The 15,123-nt window shown below is 41.9% G+C and overlaps 1 long non-coding RNA gene across 1 annotated transcript; it reads left to right on the plus strand.

Annotated features, from left to right (window-relative positions):
* Positions 1–434: 434 nt before the first annotated feature.
* Positions 435–10,095, plus strand: LOC118563648. The gene is made up of 2 exons (XR_004931321.1): positions 435–3,965; positions 8,504–10,095. It is a non-coding gene; the product is annotated as an uncharacterized LOC118563648 (long non-coding RNA).
* The last annotated feature ends 5,028 nt before the right edge of the window (positions 10,096–15,123 follow it).

Here is a 15,123-nt window from a genome sequence, read left to right on the forward strand (position 1 = left end):
CACATTACACATGTCAGCTTAAATAATAATACATATGATTTAGCAATGGTATCAAGGTGTTACACGATTGTATCTGTTGCTTTATGTCTGTTGGTTGTGCTGTTCTTTTTGTGTCTCTTTCCAGGTGATGGAGCAGACAGAGGACGTTTTATCATTCTCTTCCTTTTATCTCTTCTTTCTTTCACCTCTTCTTTCTCTTTTTTTTTCTCTTCTTGTTTTTCTTTTACTCTCCTACTTTCCCATTGTAGTGTCCATATAATTTGAAATTCTCCTTGCAGGAATCACAATAAAGCTATTTACACGCACAAATCAAGCGGAGCATTATGGCGAAAGCTGTTTGCTCCACTTGTGAAAGTAAAATCTGTCGAGCTCTATTTGGCATTAAGATATCAATTTTTATTGCCACATTGCTAGACAGGACACTGGAAAAAAAAAAAAAAAAAAACATTTTGGGGGAACGATTGACTGAGGCCTTTCTATTTTTTTCCAGAATTTCTATTTTAGACAATGTGATATTGCTAAAACTTCCTTCGGTAAAATGCTGGAAGAGTACAATCTGCTTTCAGAGACAAGAACCGGAGAACTAGGTTCATGGACATTGCTCTTTCTGGAAGGATGGTGTGCAGCTGACCAGAATTTAGAAATGCGGGCCATGAAAAAAACACTGAAAATGGACAACAAATGGGAGGAGCTAAGACAGAGGGGTTAGAAAACCTTCAACGGACCTGTCAGCAACAAAAGCAAAGATGAGTTTGGAAAACACAACTTCCACTTCAGATTTTCTTGTACAGAATTAAAAACAAAATACACAATTGACGAAACACATTGATGATTAATATGTAATAAGCTTCACAAAACAAGACACGTGCATGACAACTGTAAGTCCCAGAATTGACATAAGATTAATTGTGTTAGAAATGTGTATTACCTCCAGTTGCCTCTAGGTGGCAATAGTGATTTAGGTGTAGTTAATTTCTGCGTTCGAGGGGCTGTCACGTTAGTCACGTTCAGTAAGCAAGGGACGACCCTTAGCAAAAAATAGTATACCTGAAGTTCATTTTATGAAGTATACTTAAGTATAAGCTTAAGTCTTAGTTTTAATGTAGGCCTCCTTAGTCTTATACTATACCATTGTTAAGCATATACACTATAGTTTATAAAAAGTAAACTACAAGTATAATGGCTCATTTTAAGTATGAAATAAGTATAATCGTAGTACACTTGAATAAACTCCTTTTTGTTAAGAGGAGGTTTTTGATGTGACGGAGCTTCACCTTTTCTGACTGCAGTTTTAGGTCTTAAGAATTAAGAACATGTAGACAAGTGAATATAATTAGTTTATAAGCATTTTTGATTGTTTGCACCGTTTTATTTTGCATTTTTATTTTTTGAAGAAATAAATCTTAAGTTGGAAACCTAAAACGCGAGTTGGAACGTGATTTCGTCGGACCGTGTGGCTCTACATATAGTCAGAAAAGAGCTCCTAATGGATTAAGAAACCCAGTGGATGTCCTGAAGAGTGTATTCAGTCATCTACATGCAAGTATTGACCTCAAGTTTGGATTTCTGTCGAAGGAACAAGTAAGAAATGCGTCTGGATTTGCTAATGGAGTTAGTCAGACTCAGCTAAATTTGCATATTACCGCTGTCAGCTAATGCTAGTTCTGAGGGAATTTGGAAAGCTCTCGTATGGAAAATTACCTTATATGACGATTATTGGAATTGTGCTTGTGGAAAAGAGGGATATTTGAAGATTTAAAATGCATGAACAAAGTAATGCTGTTGTGCGTTGTAAGAGGACAGTAAAGCTGACTCCTAAAGGCATTGAACAAAAGCTTAGCATGACATTGGCTGAAACGAAATCCAAGTTTGCACATGTCTGTCGAATGATGAAGGATATGGATGCCCTAATGGAAAATGTAAATAATGCTGGTATAGTTTCCCGGAAACTATCAACAGAGTTTACAGATGTGTACATGCAATTTTGCAGTCTGAATAACACAGCAAAAGAATGTATGTCTGAAAAGCAGACAGACCAGAAAAACTGGTATGAATCTAGAACCAAACATCTTAATGGTTTTGTGGAGGATGTTCAGGGATGGTTAAGAGCAGCTGCTTAGCAGACTAAAGAAGCAAGACAGTATGATGCTGAAGTGAGCCCTGAAGATAGTGCTTCGATGGTCAGTTTACCACACAAGTTGAGGGCATCTCTTCATAGCAGAGCAGCTTCAGTTGTGTCTTCAACTGCTTCTTCCACAAGACGTAAGTACGAGGCTGAAAGAGCAGCTTTGATTGCACAGGCTAGTGCATTGAAACAAAAACAAGAAATTGACAGAGAATTGGCTCAGTTACAAGCAAAGGGCCTGACTACAGGCTGTGGATGAGGCCTGGCCACAGGCTGTGGATGAGGCCTGGCTACAGGCTGTGGATGACAGTGCTTTAAAGCTGCGGGGAGCCGGCACTGGAGACTGAGCCTTTAAGCTGCGGGGAGCAATTTGGAGAAAGCAGCTGCTAACAAGCTGATTTATGTGCTGCTCTATCGACATCGCTCCATCCATGAAGACACCCAAGTTGCGCAGGTTGCTTTTAACAGTGCAGCTCAAGTTTCCGAGGTGCCGCTTAATTCCAGGCACAGCACTGTCAGGAGCAACAATCAAAGTCTCGGTCTTGTTGGAGTTTAGTTGCAGGCTGTTCTCAGTGAGCCATTCTGTCACTTTGACCAAACAAGTAGTGAGAGCGCAAAGTTTATGTGACTCAGTGGGCTTGAAGGAGCAGTACATTTGCAGATCATCCGCATACAGATGATAGGACACATCACTGAACTTCTGGATGACCCTGCTCAGAGGAAGCAAGTACAGCAGGAACAAAATAGGTCCCAAGACCGATCCCTGCGGCACACCCCACAAAAGCTCTGCAGAATCAGACACAGCATTTCCCACTGACATACTAAAAGTTCTGCCAACCAGGTAAGAGGTGAACCATTCCAAAACGCAACCCGATATTCCAACCAAGTGTTGGAGTCTACTTATCAGGATGCCATGGTCCACTGTATCAAACGCCGATGACAGATCCAACAAAACCAGCACAGAATATTTGCCGTGTCAGCTGCCATCATAATATAACTAAAAACCTTCAACAGGGCTGTTTCAGTGGAGTGGAACTCACGATACCCAGATTGAAAAGTGTCATAAATGTCATTTACCTGCAAAAATTATCTAAGTTGGATACAGACTACTTTTTCCAGGACTTTGGCCAAGAAAGGGGTCTTGGATATTGGCCGAAAATTCTTGGGTTCGGAAGAGTCCAGTCCCGCTTTCTTTAACCGTGGCTGTTGGAAAAATGTGAATGTAATCATTTTATTTCTATCAAGTTACAGGTATTTGGTTTGTTTTAAGAGTTTGCTTTCAGGAAGGTTCTGTTGTATTTAACCTCAGACAGGAATAACAAATAATTCTACTCAGATAAGGAGTGCCTTGCTCCCTTCTTTGCTTTCCACCCCCATGCTGTAAATTCCTGAAGCCTCCTGACCCTTTTTCAACCCTCATGTTGTAGCCTCCTGACCCAACCCACCTGACCCTTTTCTCCTGATGTGTGATAATAAAGACAGAAGGACAGAGATGACCCGGCGGCAGACGTTCCTAAACCTTAAGGGAGTGCAGTTCTCCGTTTGGGTTCCTCTGTCCTTTTCTATAGAAATGTCTAAAACTTGTGATGTGTGGTTTTCATTCTAGGATAAAAGGGGTTATATTTAATAACCCTATCAGCCTGGTGCCGTGACGCGGATCCCAACATATCAGCTCGCTGACGAGAGGAGCGGACACGCTGAAACCCACCGGTGGTCTGAGTCAAGGACCTGTCTAAAGTCCCGGGAGGTAACTTCCTCGCTGGGCCAGCGTCATAGGTTAACTCCTTTCGCCAACGAGGGATTGACGGGATCTGACCGGGAGAAAAGCACACCACAGCAAGTAAGTTTTAAAGTGATCGGTTAAAGTCCGTCGTTCAGGGTTTCGGGTGATTAAAAGTTCCCCGAACAGGTGTGCAAGCGGTTTTAGTCCCTTGCAACGGGTGATTTAAAAAAAAAAAATCCCCGAAAAGTTAAATCGAGAGGTTTGAGTCCCTCGAAGCAATACGACCGGATTTCAGTCCGTCGTAGAATTAAAGGTAGCTAAAAAACTCAGGTTAAAGTCCTGAACAGTACCTTAAAAGAAAACAAAAAACAAAACAGGATTAAGGTCCTGGAAGGTAGATAAACACAACGCAGAAGTAATTAGGATGGGTTCAGCACAAAGTAGAAAGGGAAATCCCAGAGGGGATGAAAAGTTTGTGTATCCAAGTAAATTTAAAATGTTAATGCAATAAATATTATCATATATATTTCTTAATATTAAAAATACTTGGAGAAGTGGAAGAAAAAGTATAAAATAGATGGTGTGTGTTGAAGGTGAATCAATGGAAAAATGTTGTGTGCCGGCTAAAAATAAGCGCTAAGAAGGGAAAAAAAAGAGGGGAAATAAAAAATGTGTGTGTGTATGTCTATGTGTATGTGTGTATGTATGTCTATAGATATATTTATAGCTATATAAGAGCTTGACGTTGCGCGCTGTGAGTTAATTCAAGCACAAAATAGGCAGGATGAGAGACAGCCTCGTGCAGCAGGAGGGGTTGGGTTGGGTTGGCTGATGGAACGACGGTGACTGCAGCACCGCCGCGTCCTGCTGACAACCTTCCCCCAACACCTGTTGATCTGCCACAAAATTAGGCTCTAAATAAAAAAGAACTCGCCAGAACAATACTAAAGTAACGCAAACTATGGTAGCAACTGAAGAAGACAGACAACCACCGTATAATCTCTTAAACCCCCCCCCCCCCCCCCCAGGGATATTTCAGATCTGTATGCAGACCTGGATGGACTGAGTAAATCAGATCATTCGTTATCTACAGACCGGTCCAAAGGATTGTATCCTATGGTGCAGCTCGCAAATGTCAATGTAGGAACACAGCAGCCTTAAACAATCCTAGTTTTCTGTCCGTGGTCGTTAGAAGAAGCTAGAAAGACTGTAGAAGGTGAAATTTCTCCGCAGGAAGATCCAGAATTATGGATCCAAGACATGGAGGAAATTCATAGCTCATATGGTTTAAATGGACATGAGTTTGGACAAGCCTTACGGTTGTCAGTGGAAAAAAAAAAAACCTTGGGAAAAAATAAGGGCGAATTATACAGGCAGAACCCCACAAGGCGGAATATTTGAACATCAAGCGTAAGTGAACGAACAGAGACAGAAGTGGACAACTGTAGGGAGCAGTTTTCGCAGGAGGGCGGATAATTGGAAATTTGGGATCCATAAAACAATAAAAATACTTATATTTGTTAATGGAAGGTTTCCAGCCGCATATATCTGCGTGGGTTAAAAAACACAAAACACTTGGTTACACTGATAACGTCTAACGTAACCAGTTATGGAATAGGCCTATGTGCATCACGCCGAGAAACATGCTAAAAAGGGAGGTGGTGCGTCTGGAGGGGGGGGACACATTTTCTGGGCAGATCCTTCATGTGACCCAGAAGAAATATTTTCTTTCCAAGCCACTGGACCCCTCGACAGCGTCGAGGAGGTTTCCGAGGAGGCAGGGGCGGTCCTAGCGACCGAGGGGGCTTTCAGCCCAAATCAGTAAAAACAGATGGGGGGGTGCTGGAATTGTGGGTCACCCAACCATTTGGTCCAGGGAATGTCCCAATCAGATACAAGCACCTCATCTGCGGGGACAAGGAAGAGACCGCAGGGACGGTTCTTCATATAAAATGTGACTAGGGGCCTAAAGCAAATGGGGATCCAGAGCCATTAAAAACAGTAGATGTGTATGGAGCATGGGAGCTATTATGCATTAAAAGAAAAACCATACATGCTTACAATTAATGGACAGCCAGTTACTTGTTTATGCGATTCAGGAGCCTGCAAAACTTGTATAAAAGATAATCTAGGGGTAAAAGCATCTAAAATGTCCATTTTTGTAAAATCAGCAAATGGTCAAACATCCCAAGAATGGATGTTAAAAGCATTAGAAATAAAAGACCCTCAAATAGGAAAAAAGGTTGTATGCTCCTGTAGTTATGTCACTAACTTGCCCCGTTAATTTGTTAGGATGGGATTTAATGGAAAAATTAGGTATTGCAGTTTTTCCTACGCAGGATGGAATGAAAGCTGTCCGTGTAGAACATGTAATGTCGCTGCAACAAAATCCTCCTGTGTTTTATGCACTATGCTTACAGTCTCTGCTCCAAATAAAATAAAAAAAAGCAAACTTATGCAAAATGCTAGAAGCACATTGTCAAAACCAGAGGATGAAACTCGGTTAGCTGATCTACAAACCACTATGAATGTGTGCTTAACCCCAGATGAAAAGTTTGCAAAACAGTTTCTAAAACAGGAAACTACAATTGTGGCTATACAAAATATGTATACAGATGGGAGTTAATTTGCAGCAATTACTGTTATGTTTTCTACACAGATGAAACAATTGTATTGCTTACCATAGGAACATTTTTTTTTGTCAAGATTTGGCATGAGACAAAATAGTCCAACATTCTTTGCTATCAGAATCCAATGAAAATTATTTAAAAGGTGTTCCAAGTGCTTTGTGGTCTACAGGGCCAACTGATAAAGGATTATTGACAACTGTAGAACCAGTTAAAATAGTTCCTAAATTAAAGTACAGGCTCCAGATAAAACAGTATGGGCTAAAATATGAAGAACAGGAGGGTATAATGGCAATTATAAACATTTCATTGGATGCAGGAATAATTAGACCATGTCCAGATTCTCAGTTTTTACTTTCAAGAAAGAGGAAAAAATATATGTAGAGACGCCTGCCACAGGGATTTGTAGACCGTTCTACAATTTTTATCCAGGCTATTTTAACATGCTTAAAGAGCTTTAATCTAAAGCATGGAAATAAAGTATTAATGTACATAGGTGGCCTTCTAATTGCATTTAAATCAGCTGCTACATCATTTTGGCTAAGATAAGGGAAACAAAGTTATCAAAGATAAAATGCAGTGGGTGCAGAAACAAGTCCGTTACTTAGGCCATGTTATCTCAGAAGAAGGTAAAAAGATACAAGAAGTGAAGAATTGCTATAGTAAGTGAGCCTAAAAAAACAAATGATGTCTTTTTTAGGATTGTGTAATTATTGAAGAGTTTGGATTTGACATTATGTAGAGAAAACTTAGCTTTCTTAAATTTTATTCATGACATGCTGATGGCCATGTCAGACACAATCCAGTGGACCTCAGAAGTAGAGCAGCAATTCACAGAGCTAAATGAAAACTTATCTCAGCAAGGGTCTTAGCTCTAGTTTTACGACTTCTGTGTTGTTTACAGCCCCGTGGTGATAAGCTCAAACCTTAAGCAGCAGTGCTACCCCCATGTCTGCTAGCAGTTTGAGCAACTACAATGGCTGTAGAAAGTTCAGCTGAAGTGGTCTGGTTTCATTCAACCACTAGACCCCCATGTAGTAGATGTATTACAATTTGGTCTTTTTGATATTTGCCTAGAGAAAAAAAACAGAGCAAATCATTGATCTACAAGTGTTGTTAATTAGACAAACATTTCCAACTGTAGAAAAACACATATGGGTAAAAAATGTAGCAACAATGAATCAGAAGGATTCTATAGTTTGTAACAAAGCAGTTCTCCCTAAAAGCTTATTCCAAGCAGCAGCTATTTTGAGCCATGGGCAATTGCCATGTCTCAAAAAGGGAGGGATAACTATAATACAGCAACATATAGATTTATTTCATAGGATTTAATTCATACAAAAAAATATATATATATTTTTTGTAAAGCATGTGCGAGTAAGATTTGTGTTAAAAATTACCCTCAGGTTAATTTTATATCAGAAGAGTGAAGGTTTCCAGAACAAAAGGAACCTTTTGAAGTGATGCATATGGATTTTAATGAACTGACAAAGTGGCCCTTACAAATACTGTCTGGTAATGATTGATGCATTTTCAAAATGGGTTGAAATAGTTCCAGCAAAGCAAACAGATGCACTGACAGTAGCTAAAAGATAGATGCAAAGGTTTGGCATCCCACAGAAAATTTACAGTGAAAATGGTCCATATTTTCTGAATCAGGTGATTCAGCAAATTGGCAAGCAGGTTACAGATAACCTTAAAGAAACACCGTGCCACAAAGTGCAGAACTTGTGAAAAGCACAAATGGGACAGTTAAATCCAGACTTAAAAAGTGCATGGAAGAAACAAAGAGGCCATGGCCAGAATGTCTGGACTTAGTAAAACTGTACATGAGAATAACTCCAACGAGCAGTGGTTTGACTCCGTTTGAAATAATATATGGCAGACCATATAAATTACCACTGTTCACAATACAGACACCACCTAAGGAGGAAGGAAAAAACTCTAGCAGACTATATGAGAGAAATGATGCAGTTTAAAAAAGTGTCCAAAGCAAATTTACTGCCAGGAGAACCTTTGTCTCCACAGGATCCACAAGCAGTGAGACCAGGAGACTGGGTGTTTATCAAAATCATCAGAAGGAAGGACTGGGCGAGCCAAAGGTGGGAAGGACCATTCCAAGAGCTCCTGACCATGCCAACAGCTGTAAAGATCGCTGAAAGACCTTCCTGGAGTCACCTCAGCCACTGTAAGTTACAGAGAGTGTTAAGTGCCTAAAGGTTGGAACAGTGGGGAAGTCCGATTTACAAAGGGGTTTGGTTTTTTAGGGCCACTCGTCTCAACGTCGGTGAAGAAATCAACTGATCCCTGTTCTTTAGAGTCCTGGGTAAAATTAACATCTCTGCTAACCTAGCAAAAATGGGGTTCCCATACAGATGGGGCTCCTTTGCGTTGTGGCTGTGCGTGCATTATCTGTTTGAGTCCAGATCCGCTGAGTGAGAGAGGAAAGAGGTTCATCCACTCCGCTGCCATGAAGATTTGGCTGGGTGATATCCCAAACCACTACGATGACGACCTATGGGAAACGTTTGCAAGAGCTGCAGTCCACTAGCATAACAAGACTGACTGCTACGTGTGTTCTGTCATGCCTAAATCTACCAAGCAGCCTACCTTGTACATAGCCTGTGAGATGTTCATGGGGGTTATTTGTTTTGCATCATATGCATTCCAGTTTATGCCTGCTCAATTATTGAATGCCACGACTGGGAAGATTATGATGGAACGAGTGTGCAAAGGAGTAAAGTCGTCACTGTTCTCTAACAGCAATGTTACAGGCTATCCCACCAAGATGAAGGCTGTTATGCCTAAAGGAATGAAACATCCAGTGTATTCACTCACCTAGAGAGAACGATATGGTGAAGGTAGGACATGCAGCAGGATGCCAGAGTACCATCACTGACCTTTACTCTGACTTTGTCTGCGGTATTGTCCCTAATGGAACGTACACCAGCTGTTCTACGTGGAAACCACAAGTCAACTTTCCTACAGAGGGTGGCTGGTTCCTGTGTGGAGGAGACAGCATCTATCCATTGTTGCCTGTAAACTGGTCAGGTACATGTGCACCTGTGTTTGTTTCTGACCACACTATCATCATCTCAGCTCAGGCTGTGAAGGACCATCACTCCTCTGATAGGATGAAAAGAGAACTCAGCTCCAGCTCAGTGTTCCAACCCCATGATCCCATGTGGGGTTCCAACGTTCCCTCTGAACATAAGCACTGGCGTACAGGGAGTAAAATAGGACTTTCACTTTCCCGTGGTTTGGAGTTGGTAAATCTATGCTGATGATTGAGACATTGGACTATAGAATGAAGACCCTGGCAAACATGACGATGGACATCAATAAAGGACAAAACAAACAATTAAGTGAAATGCGTTTAATGGTACTGCAAAACAGAATGGTTTTGGACATGTAAACTGCTAGCCAAGATGGCGTATGTGTAATGATTGGAATTTCCTGCTGTACGTACATTTCTGGTGTAACTGAAACTCATATTACTGAAGCTATGTCTGCTTTGAAGAATCTGCAACAAGCAATGTCCCAGGATGCTGTTCCTCTAAGTATGGACTTCTTTTCAGGATCGTGGTGGAACCTTTTACTAAAAATAATGACACCTATTATTATTGTTCTTATTATTTTTTGTGTTTTTACTGCTTGTGTAATCCCATGCCTAAAGTCTATGATTGCTAAAACTATGGGAAATGTAGTATTTCAATATCAAATGCTTTCACAAATCCCTCTTGAAGAAATACACCCCGTAGTTTAACTTTTGCCTTGTTAAATGCTTAACAAATTGAAAATGCAGAATGCAAGAAAAGAATACTTGAAGTAGGTTAAGTTAAGCTTTAAATAAAATTATTAAAAGGGGGGATAATGTTGGAAAAATGTGAATGTCATCATTTTATTTCTATCAAGTTACAGGTATTTGGTTTGTTTTAAGAGTTTGCTTTCAGGAAGGTTCTGTTGTATTTAACCTCAGACAGGAATAACAAATAATTCTACTCAGATAAGGAGTGCCTTGCTCCCTTCTTTGCTTTCCACCCCCATGCTGTAAATTCCTGAAGCCTCCTGACCCTTTTTCAACCCTCATGTTGTAACCTCCTGACCCAACCCACCTGACCCTTTTCTCCTGATGTGTGATAATAAAGACAGAAGGACAGAGATGACCCGGCGGCAGACGTTCCTAAACCTTAAGGGAGTGCAGTTCTCCGTTTGGGTTCCTCTGTCCTTTTCTATAGAAATGTCTAAAACTTGTGATGTGTGGTTTTCATTCTAGGATAAAAGGGGTTATCTTTAATAACCCTATCAGTGGCTCCACAATGGCATGTTTGAAAAAACAAGGAAACACACCACTAATCAAAGACATGTTAAACACTTTAGCAATATAAGGCCCAATCGAGTTGAAAACCTTCACAAACAGTTTAAAAGGAAGAACATCTAAGGTACAAGAGGACGGTTTCATTTTTCCCACGATGGTTGAGATGTCTTCCACAATGACAGGCTCAAATGAGGCCCAGCTTTGAGAGGGGGGTTCCAAATACTGGGAACCATGGCACGGTGGCAAGCTGTCCTTTATAACTCTGACCTTATCAATGAAGAAAACCAGGAACTCATCACAACTAATTGTAGAGTTATAAGGATTTACAGCAGCGGGTGACACAAGAGAACTGATAGTGTCAAAGAGGACTTTAGGATTTCTCTTATTTGAGGCAATCAGACAATAAAAATAACTTGCCCTGGCCTCCTCTATCCTATTATTCATAGACATTATTAGGTCTCTTAAATGCAGTCTATGGACTTCCAGTTTTGTCGACTTCCATAAGCGTTCAGTCTGGCGGCATGTTCTCCTCAGAGACATAATTTCATAATTTATCCAAGGACAACAATTTTCCCGTGGTGCCTTCCTAGCTTTAACTGGTGCTACTTGATTCAAGATATCAGCACATTGGCTATTAAAAGAAGTCATAAAACAGTCAGTTTCAGTGAGATTATTAAAAAGGGAAGGTTCAAACTTATCACAGAAAAGCACAGCTGTCGCCTCTGATAATTCTCCTCTTTGCCTTAGTAAATACAGGCCGAGGTTCAGATGGCACCATCAAATCAAAGAAAACACAGTAATGGTCACTAAGAAGCACATCCTCAACACACACACATTGGTGATTTGCAGGCCCAATGCAAAAACCAGGTCTAACTTTTGAACCTTGTTGTGTGTGGGACCTGACACATACTGTGTAAAGTTAAGCGCCTCTGTCAGTGATATAAGATCTCTTGCTGGGATAGAAGTAACATCATCAATCTGAAAATTAAAATCACCCACAATCAAGACCTTTTCCAATCTAATTATAGATGATAAAAATTCAGTGAAATCCTGTAAAAAAAAAGTCCCAGCAGGGCCAGGAGGGCGATAGATCAAAATAGCATAAACTGTGTCTGAGGAACCAACTTCCATCATGAGGGCTTCAAAAGAGGTGGTGTGGCTTGTTTTTGACAGTATGCATGTTTACCAGTCACGGTGCACAGCGGCCAGTCCTCCTCCATGACGGCAGGGACGAGGCTTACCTACTGCTAAGCAACCAGCAGGACAGAGCTCATTTAAATGGACAAATTCATTTTCCCTCTGCCACGTCTCTGTGAGGAAAAGGAAGTACAAATTTTTCCTGACAATGAGCTCATTAATAGAGAACGATTTATTTGAAATTGAACGTGCATTCAGTAATCCAATCCGATTTTGCGATGACCGGATCGTCAAGTCAGCTGGGCACAGCGGGATAGGCTGACGACATCTCCCACGGTCGCGTGACGAACAGCTGTACCGGCATGACCCACACTGCTCTATTGATGTAAACGATGGACCTGGAACCCAGGCGGCGCGTCCATCACGGGTCCAGCGATGTCCAGGCCTTACTCCATAACCCGGAAGAGTAGATGGATGCGTTGATGGAGCAGCACCCCCAGCTGTATGGCCGTCCACTAGCAGAACCAGACGCAGCCACCTGTAGCTCCAATCTGCATGAACCACACGCCGCACGCCACGCCTAATCCGAACCTGGACACCCGCTCGGCAGCCTCTTCTCCTCTTTTTCGGATTACCTGGACATTGCCACAACGCCAGGTATTCACAGGAGGTTGGGGGACACACAAATGGAGGTGGAAAAGATTTTTGTAGCTATCCCAGTCGTGAAAAGGGCTTTCATTTGACTCTTTAATTCTGAAAAGAGAGTCACGATTGTAAGTCCTTATTGCATTCACGCAAACGATGTCCGTCGGAGTAGATATGACAGCAAACACAAGCAAAAAACTGGAAGAAAAACGGCATTGTAACAGCCGAGCAGCAGCAGCAGCCTGAACACACACTGGCGCCATTTTGACCAATGGCGTCAGCCCGACTAACCGCTCGCCGGCGTTTGTGGCGGAGGGACGGCTGCGAAAGAGTGCTCCTCCTTTGGAGGTGGCGTCTGGGACCAACACCAGAGGGACAAATGGTCAGCCTGGAACCCTCTAATGAGACCCACTGCACATCAGCTCTGCAGGGGAAAGAGCTCCAGGATCGCAGCAGGCTCATCTTGGGAGGGGGGGGGGCAACAAAAAAAAGTGAACGATGGATCCAAAATTTGGCCAGGTCGTACTGTAATGAACTGAGAAAGCGGACCCAGAATTCAGCCAGACCAGCAGAGGTTCAGTTAGATCTTCTTTTATTAACAAAAAGCAAAACAAGGAAAAAAACAAAAAGGACCGTCAATCCAAAAAACGTCACAAAAAGAAACAGACTAACGGGGCAGGCAGGACAGGAACAGACAGGAACAGGATGGCTCAGATCACTGGATACAAGGGGTCAAAAATCCAAAAGCAAACCAATAAACAGAAACTTGCAGGAGGAGACTCACCCATACTCAAACAGACGACCTGGCACTGATGTCTGGTCTCAACAGTTTATATGGAGGTGGAAGCAGGTGAAACCGGTAAGAGGTGATTGCAGCAGGGGTGGAGTTAGGCAGGTGTGCAGAGTAAGTAATTAGACCAGACATCAGTGCAGAGGCTCAAAACAAGAAATAAATCAGAAACCAAACCTAAACTAAGAAGCTGACAGGACAAGACAAAACTCAAAGTAGTCAGAAAACCTAAGACAGGGGAGTAAAATAACATAACCATTACAAAAGATTGTCATCCTTACCATCAGTGGACATTCCTGTTTTTAGTGGCGACCCAACTGAATACAGATTTTTCACTAAAGCTTTTGAACATGGAATTGAGGACAGAACCTCCAGTAGTAAAGACCGTTTAGACTTTCTGGAGCAATACACGAGCAGTCAACCCAAAGTGCTTGTGCGAAGTTGCCAGCACATGCATCCTAACTTAGGGTACAAAGAGGCCAAAAGGCTATTGCAACAGCATTATGGCAACAAGTACACCATTGCTATGGCGCATGTGGAGAAGGCTTTGAAGTGGCCTGTCTTAAAATCAGAAGATGGAGCATCATTGACAGAATTGGCTGTTTTCCTCACAAGCTGCCTTAATACAGTGGAAGGAATGGAGTTTAAAGAAGAAATGGACAGTCCAACCAACATGCGTGCAATAATTGCAAAACTCCCTTTGAGGTTCAGAAAAAGATGGAGGGGATTTGCGTGTGACATCCAAGAAAAGACCGTTTTCAAAGCCAGGTTCAAAGATTTGGTGTACTTTGTGGAGAGACAGGCACGAAGAGCTACTGATCCATTATTTGACAACATTCAAGAGCCTGGTAGTTCAAAGGACAAAGGCATCACAAAACCTAGCAACCCACAAAGGTACAAAGAAAGGAAAAGCACATTTGCAACCAGTGCTGAACCCATGACTGACGTTAAACAGTCAACAAGCAAGGCAAAGGACTTGAGCTCCTCCAGTGATAAATGTAATTTCTGTCAGAAAGCACACAAGCTAGAATCTTGCAAGTCAATTGTGCAGAAACCTCATAAGGAGAGGCTGGAATTTCTGAGGTCCAAAGGTTTATGCTTTGGTTGCCTGTCATCTGGGCATCTGAGCAAAACTTGTGAGCAGAGAATAACATGCAAGAAGTGCTCATTGAAACATCCTACTATTCTGCACATAGCTAGGAAGCCTACTGGCCAAACCGAGAATAACAAGACAGCGACTGACAGCAGTCCACCATCATTGGATAAGGAAACTTGTGTTTGCACTGGGGCCGGGGATGCAAAATGTGCCCTAGCTGTGGTTCCAGTGAAAGTTAAGTCTGAGAAAGGAACACATGTTGTGCAGACCTATGCATTTTTATATTGAGGCAGTTCAGCTTGTTTCTGTTCTAAAGACTTGATGCGTGATCTCAATGTGACTGGAAGAAAGACCAACATCTTACTTCGCACAATGGGACAAGAAAGACCTGTTAGCACACAGGTTGTCACAGGATTGGAGATTTGTGGATTGAAAGGTGATTCCTATGTGTCACTTCAACAGGTGTATTCACAAAGGGAGATCCCTGTCAAGGATGACTGCATTCCGAGACAAGAAGATGTGGATAAATGGCCACACCTGAAGGAAATCCATATCCAGGATATCGAGGCTGGTGTAGGATTATTAATACCAATGTGCCGAAGGCTTTGGAGCCCTGGAAGGTTGTTAACAGCACAGGTAATGGGCCTTATGCTATGAGAACC

The sequence above is a fragment of the Fundulus heteroclitus genome, chromosome 7, assembly GCF_011125445.2.
Source record: "Fundulus heteroclitus isolate FHET01 chromosome 7, MU-UCD_Fhet_4.1, whole genome shotgun sequence".
NCBI classification, from domain to species: domain Eukaryota; kingdom Metazoa; phylum Chordata; class Actinopteri; order Cyprinodontiformes; family Fundulidae; genus Fundulus; species Fundulus heteroclitus.